The sequence below is a fragment of the Nycticebus coucang genome, chromosome X, assembly GCF_027406575.1.
Source record: "Nycticebus coucang isolate mNycCou1 chromosome X, mNycCou1.pri, whole genome shotgun sequence".
NCBI classification, from domain to species: domain Eukaryota; kingdom Metazoa; phylum Chordata; class Mammalia; order Primates; family Lorisidae; genus Nycticebus; species Nycticebus coucang.
Window position 1 is genome coordinate 154480379 of NC_069804.1, and position 6514 is coordinate 154486892.

The window sequence follows — 6514 nt, forward strand, 5'->3', positions numbered from 1 at the left end:
AAACAAACAAACAAAAAAAAAATAGGTCAAGATCTGAAGCAAACAAGGGAAATTTCAAAGTTTATTTGTTATATTGGAATTTGTAAAGCTCTTGTTGAGGCTATCCTTATGTATCTCAGTTAAACTAGTTATTTTGAACCTATCAGGAGCATGAATATTCTATTGAATACCTCTTTCGAGCACCTAATATGGCAAACTCCAAGGGAAATGTATACCTTGGTTACTATTAATAATGTCTGTAATTCTGAAGGGAAATAAGTATCTTACCAAGGCCTTGTATTATGACCTTAGTAAATGTAGAGAAGTGTTATTTGAATTTATACTTTGGGTGTCAGCAAGGCAATAAATACACAGAGGTTGTTTTCCTTTTATTTTCTGTCTTATTCTGTCAGGGCCCACTGTGGCACCCCAACACCGTGCAAATAAAAAGAGCCAGGAGCCAGGACACGGATTGAAGGTACATGCCTGCAAGAGGTGGGCTTCCTGTCTGTTCTCTGAGAGCCCCAAGAAAACTCTCTCTTGGCCTTTTATTGAAGCCTCAGACCACAGAAGTGGGGACACATGTTTAATGGGTGTTAAGTGCTCTTTCCACGCTGGCTCTACTCCCATCCTGTTGCCTATGAATGTTACACCATAATACTTGCTTGCTAAAGAGCTACCGATCTTATCTCATTAATGCATGCAGCTGCTTGAGAGCTTATCTGCAGACTGAAAAACATCTCCATGCTGGCTGGGAGATTGTCTTGCTCCCAGTGCCTTCTTTAAGACCCGGTGGCTGCTTCTATAAGCCTGGTGCTCAGTGTCCTACTTTCTTTCTTTCTTTCTTTCTTTCTTTCTTTCTTTCTTTCTTTCTTTCTTTCTTTCTTTCTTTCTTTCTTTCTTTCTTTCTTTCTTTCTTTCTTTCTTTCTTTCTTTCTTTCTTTCTTTCTTTCTTTCTTTCTTTCTTTCTTTCTTTCTTTCTTTCTTTCTTTCTTTCTTTCTTTTCTTTCTTTCTTTCTTTCTTTCTTTCTTTCTTTCTTTCTTTTCCTTATTGATTTTTCTTTTTTCTTTTTAACCTCAAATGGGGTAATTTTAAAGCAATGGTCCAATAGCTTATTTAAAATGTGAAGGCAAGATCATTTGTTGAGCAGGACACCCAGTGCTAAGACAACTGACTAAAGTTCGGCCAAATGTATTGTTTCATAGGCTCTATCTTTTACTAGAAACACCCTGACTAAGGATAAGAAAACAGCAGCATTCCATTAAGCTTCATTACATGTGATGGTTGGTAGTGCCATTCACATAGCCTAAGGAATCCCATTACTGTTCACTCAGTTAATCTCCAGGATATTTCCAAATATTCAAGGAATCTTGGAGAAGGATGACTTCCTGCAGCTTCTGACATTTTTCAAGGAACAGAAGACAGGAGATCCCACACCCTTCTGCAAGTACAATATACTAGAGAGCTCAGGTTTTGCTCCATGCTGTCTCAGGAAAGCCTTGGTAGCTGTACTGAGCTTGTGGGATGCTATTTGTTTCCATGATATAAAGCATAATTGGCAGCTAGATATTGAGAATCACAGGCTCAAGGTTTGCGAAAACCTCCATTTTCAAGAATGCTCAGTACATATCCAGGTCTTGCTATTTTAATGGTGTACAGTGCAAGGCTGAAAGGGGCATTATCTTACACCAGAAGCCTTAGGAATACTAATGATCATCATATGTGGTCCAGAGATTCTAGGAGTCATTGCAAACAATTGACAAAGCCTCTACAGTGAAGGAGTTTCTTTTAGAACATTAATAGGCGTGCATGTTGATTACAATTTAGAAGTAAGATTTATAAATGAGGAATATGTTGCCACCAAAACCCTAAGGTACTAAGAAATAGTAGCCTTAATTGTCCTTAATGTGTGTACAAAATGAACCTCCTTGAAGAGGATATCCTTAATATAAAACCTTACCTGAGTTCCTGGAGAAAGAAGATGTTGTTAAAATCTTGTCTGTAGGGGCACCACCTGTGGCTCAGTGGGTAGGGTGCCGGCCCCATATAACGAGGGTGGTGGGTTCGAACATGGCCCTGGCCAAACTTCAAAAATAAATAGCCAGAAATTGTGGTGGGGTGCATGTAGTCCCAGCTACTCTGAAGGCTAAGGCAAGAGAATCACCTAAGCCCAGGAGTTGGAGGTTGCTGTGAGCTCTGATGCCACAGCACTCTACCAAGGGCAATAAACTGAGACTCTGTCTTAAAAAAAAAAAAAATCTTGTCTGTAAAGATTACCCATGATAAGAAAGCTGTGGAAATCCCCATAGATAGCCTAGAAAGGTGTATTGTGTTCCTCTGGAAGTAGAGGCAAATTGCAGCTGACAGGCTATTAAAATAGGCATTAAACAAAACACGTTAGCCATATCTGTTAGAACAAAGTATTTACCAGTTGCTGCTTAAAAATAACCAGTAATTTTAATAAAGTTAGGTATTAGATATCAACTCCTAATGGACAGGCCAATAAGGTTAAGTTTATAATAATTAAACATACAGCATACATTGTCTATTTCTTTATCACATTTGAGAACAAGCAAAATTGGGCTGTTAAATGGAGAGGGGAGAAGCAGTGGGGATAATCTCTCTTTTACTAATTAGGTTTTATACAAGCTTTAATCCTTGAAGTCAACTTCTTAACTTTATGGCGTACATTGCATTTATGGGGTCCCATTTTGTCAGGCCAATTTATAGGTAACAAAACATTACTTTAATTTTAATTTATTTACTGTTGGAGAGCATCTATCTCTAACAGAATATTTTAAAACAGTAAGTATATGACTATGGAAAATACAGGCAAGGCTATAGTTAAAGTGAGGTATATTCACTTTTTATTTTGCATTTAGTTAACGTCTCAAAATTATAAGGACAGAGTATTTAAATTTACTGAGATTTTCCAGGTATAACTATAATTTGAGCACCAATATTAAGTCCATGCATTTTTGTTAATTAGTTCATTTTAATAAATGTTAAAGTGAATGAGCACCTGTGTTGTAGAGGTGCAAAAGCCAATCAGTGCCTCTTTTCTCATTTTGCTGTAGAAATTCTTTGGTATATAAATTAGTATATGAATTTTTAATTTCTATGGAATAAAATTATAGAAAATATATTGTATTCACAATTTATCTATTTATTATAAATTTATACTAAAATATCATATAGAATTAATTTATTACATTCAATTCCCCCTGTATCCAAGAGTTTTTTGTTCATACATCAGTAAGTAATCTAAGGTAAGAATTGTGTTTTGTCAGACTTAAATTGTGCTCAGTGTTTAAAATTTAAAATTCATTTTTTTTCTTGGATTTGTAGCCACCTAAAGTAATAATCTCCTTTTTCTTTTTGTCTTTTGTTGTTTGTTTGTTTTGGATTTTTAGTTTTCTGAAGCTAAAGTTATTAGCTTCTGTCTCTAAGTTGATGAGTGAGAGGCAAAGATGCTGGAGGAAAGTAGCCTTATGCTTCTAGGCAGTAGCCTCTTTTGGGGATGGTCCCCACCAATGGAGAGATGATCAGTCTTTCACACTTCCCTTTTTGTAAGTTTAGAAATGCTTGTATTTCTAGGTGACAAATACATTTTTCTTCTCTCGTCCCTCTTGGTATGTTTACCTGAAAAGGTCCTGTTGGTATTGAATAGGTCCCTGTTGTTCTGACCTCACAGATTGTTACAGGAAAATTAGATTATTACCTTCATATTAGTTGAGCTCCTAGGCAGTAGCTTCCCTCTTCAAAGGTTTCCCAGTTTATCTCTGAAGGGTCACTGGGGTTCAATGAGGGAGGATGATGAGTGATGGTAGCAAGGAATTCAACAAAAGAGGCCCTTGCCTCAGAAGAACTTACTTCCTAAGGGGTACCATGGGGTCTCAGATGAAATTGCAATCATCGGTGGGTTAGGGTCAGATAATTTGGGTCTTTAACACTGAATCTACTTAACCAACAGTGACACTGTTAAGCCCAGCATCATTTTACTCCCTTTGACTTCACTGGGAGGGAAGAGTGTTGCTCCCCTGGAAACTGGTGGCCTGATTCTTTAACACTTATGAGATGGAGGTAAGAATCACTGTTCTGGCCTGCTCACCCTGGCTCAACAGCAGGATTTTTCCATTTGTTGTTAATACATTCTGACCACTACTGAGACCCCAGTTAATTGGAACAATAGACCTGGCTCAATAGACAACACACCCTCAAGTAGTGGTCAACTGTTTAGAGAGTTGACCCAAGAAGGGAAGCTGATTTTCACAGAAAACTACATTATTATTATTTTTATTTTTTCAGTTTTTTTGGTCAGGGCTGTGTTTGAACCCACCACCTCCGGCATATGGGGCTGGCGCCCTACTCCTTTGAGCCACAGGCACTGCCCAGAAAAATGTATTCTTGTTATCACTGGGACCCTCTCTCCAGCATAGACTATAAGGGAGTCCGACAATGCAGAGGGCCATGCAGAGCCATCAAAATTTTGTGTTAATCCCCAAGGCAACATCCTACAACAGTAGTACACAGCAGTGCAAAGCAATTTTATATACTACCAACAAGCATCAGTACCATCCCTGACCAAATGGACCATCTGATACAGAAATTTAGAAAGCCATTCACAGCAGACAGACAATGGATTATATTGAAGCCATGAGCAAAATTTTACTGACTACACCAGTTGTTGAAGTTTCACTATCTGCTAAGTTCTCCCCAATAGCTACCAGGGTTCCAGATGAAAAAGCACCAGAAAAGGATCCACTTCATATGTCCCTTCAGGGAGGTATTGCCATCAGGGGCCAGACTGTGAACATGGATTCAATGAGATTACCATAATGTGAAAAGTTTAAGTTTTAGTACTACATACCTTGGGGGTACATGACATTCTTAGGGGCCATACACACTAAGGTCAGGGAGTACTGGCAGGGGAGAGAGGAAAACAAAGTAAGTGACAAGTAGTACTAGACATGAGAATATGATGTGGTCACTTTAAGTTTGTAGATAAATGCTTAAATGATCCACTTAAGGAAAGCTGAAAGAAAAAAAAATCTCCACGTTATTTATATTTGGCCCCCTGCTTGAGGCATTTGTTTGTGGTGTAGAATGGAAACTGTGTCAAGGGTGACTGAGCCCTTTTTCTGGCACCAGAAAGCTAAATTTGTATTTAAAGTCAAGGCTTAGTAAGGAAAGATGAAGACTTTACATTTTTTGTATTTACCTGGATGAAGTGGAAGGACATTCCTTTTAGTAAAATATCATAAGAATGGAAAGGTAAGTATATAATGTATACAATGCTAATATGAAACCAATAGATTAAATCTATATCACTACATGAGAGAAAAACACAATTAAATTCAAATTGGAGGGAGGCAGAGGAGGGAAAGAGAAGAGAGGAGGTGAAAGCGGGATTAGTAACTCTTATCTAATGGGCACAATGTGAGGGCATATATCACACTCCCTCGGTAAAGGGCTCAACTACAACTTGAACTTTACCTAACAAATGCAAAATAATGTAACCTAATTATTTCTACCCTCATATTAGTATGAAATATATTTTTAAAAAAGGAAAACATAAAACAATAAAGTTGATGCTAAGGTTGGCATGGTGACTCATGTCTGTGTATCTAGCACTCTGGAAGGTCAAGGCAGGTGGATTGCTTGAGCTCAGGAGTTTGAGATCAGCCTAAGCAAGAGACTCTGTCTCAGCAGATAAATTTTCCATATATATCTATATATCTATCTATCTATATATATATATATAGATATATATAAAACATACAACTAGTAAAAGTAAATAATAGAATAAAATATTAACTCTTTTTCCTTTTTCCCCCACGTAACAACTCTACTCATATATGGACCCATGATCTCTGAATAATTTCTTTTGACTATGATGTCTCTTTGCAGCTATCTAAATCCATTTATTCCATCTATTTTTAATGATATTACTGCATGATGCCTTTTCAAGCACTTCTCTCCTACAATCATGATTCCGTCTCTACTAGATAATTCCTACAGGGATAAAAGTATGCTCTCTTAACATCTCTTGGGTTATTTTTTTTTTCACAAATAAGCAAAACTTTACTGAACTCCCTATTCATATAGGATTCCCCCACTCAGGGCTGGACAGTGACCCCCATTCTCTAGGCCCAGGAGAGCTCAGAAAGCAGATCACCATCCCTAGGCACAAACAGGCTGCCCTTTCCAGGCCACACCCTTGGGCTCTAGCAAGATCATGAACAAAGCAGCCTGAAAATTTTGGGGGTGGTTTCCCTTTGAGTAGGGAACACACACCCTAATCTCTTCCCTGAGACAAAAACTAGAAAGACCTAATAAACTTGCCCTAGGAGAGGGATTGCATTCTTTCATTTATTAATACACTCACTAACTTTTAAAAGCTGTTTTTCCACTTACCAAGTCCTGGCCAAAATATAATATATACCACTAACAAAGACCCATATGAGAGACTTCAGACTTGGGTCTTTCCCTTTGCCAGAAGCTCTGGTGCTTTTTAGTCCTTCTGTATTCCTT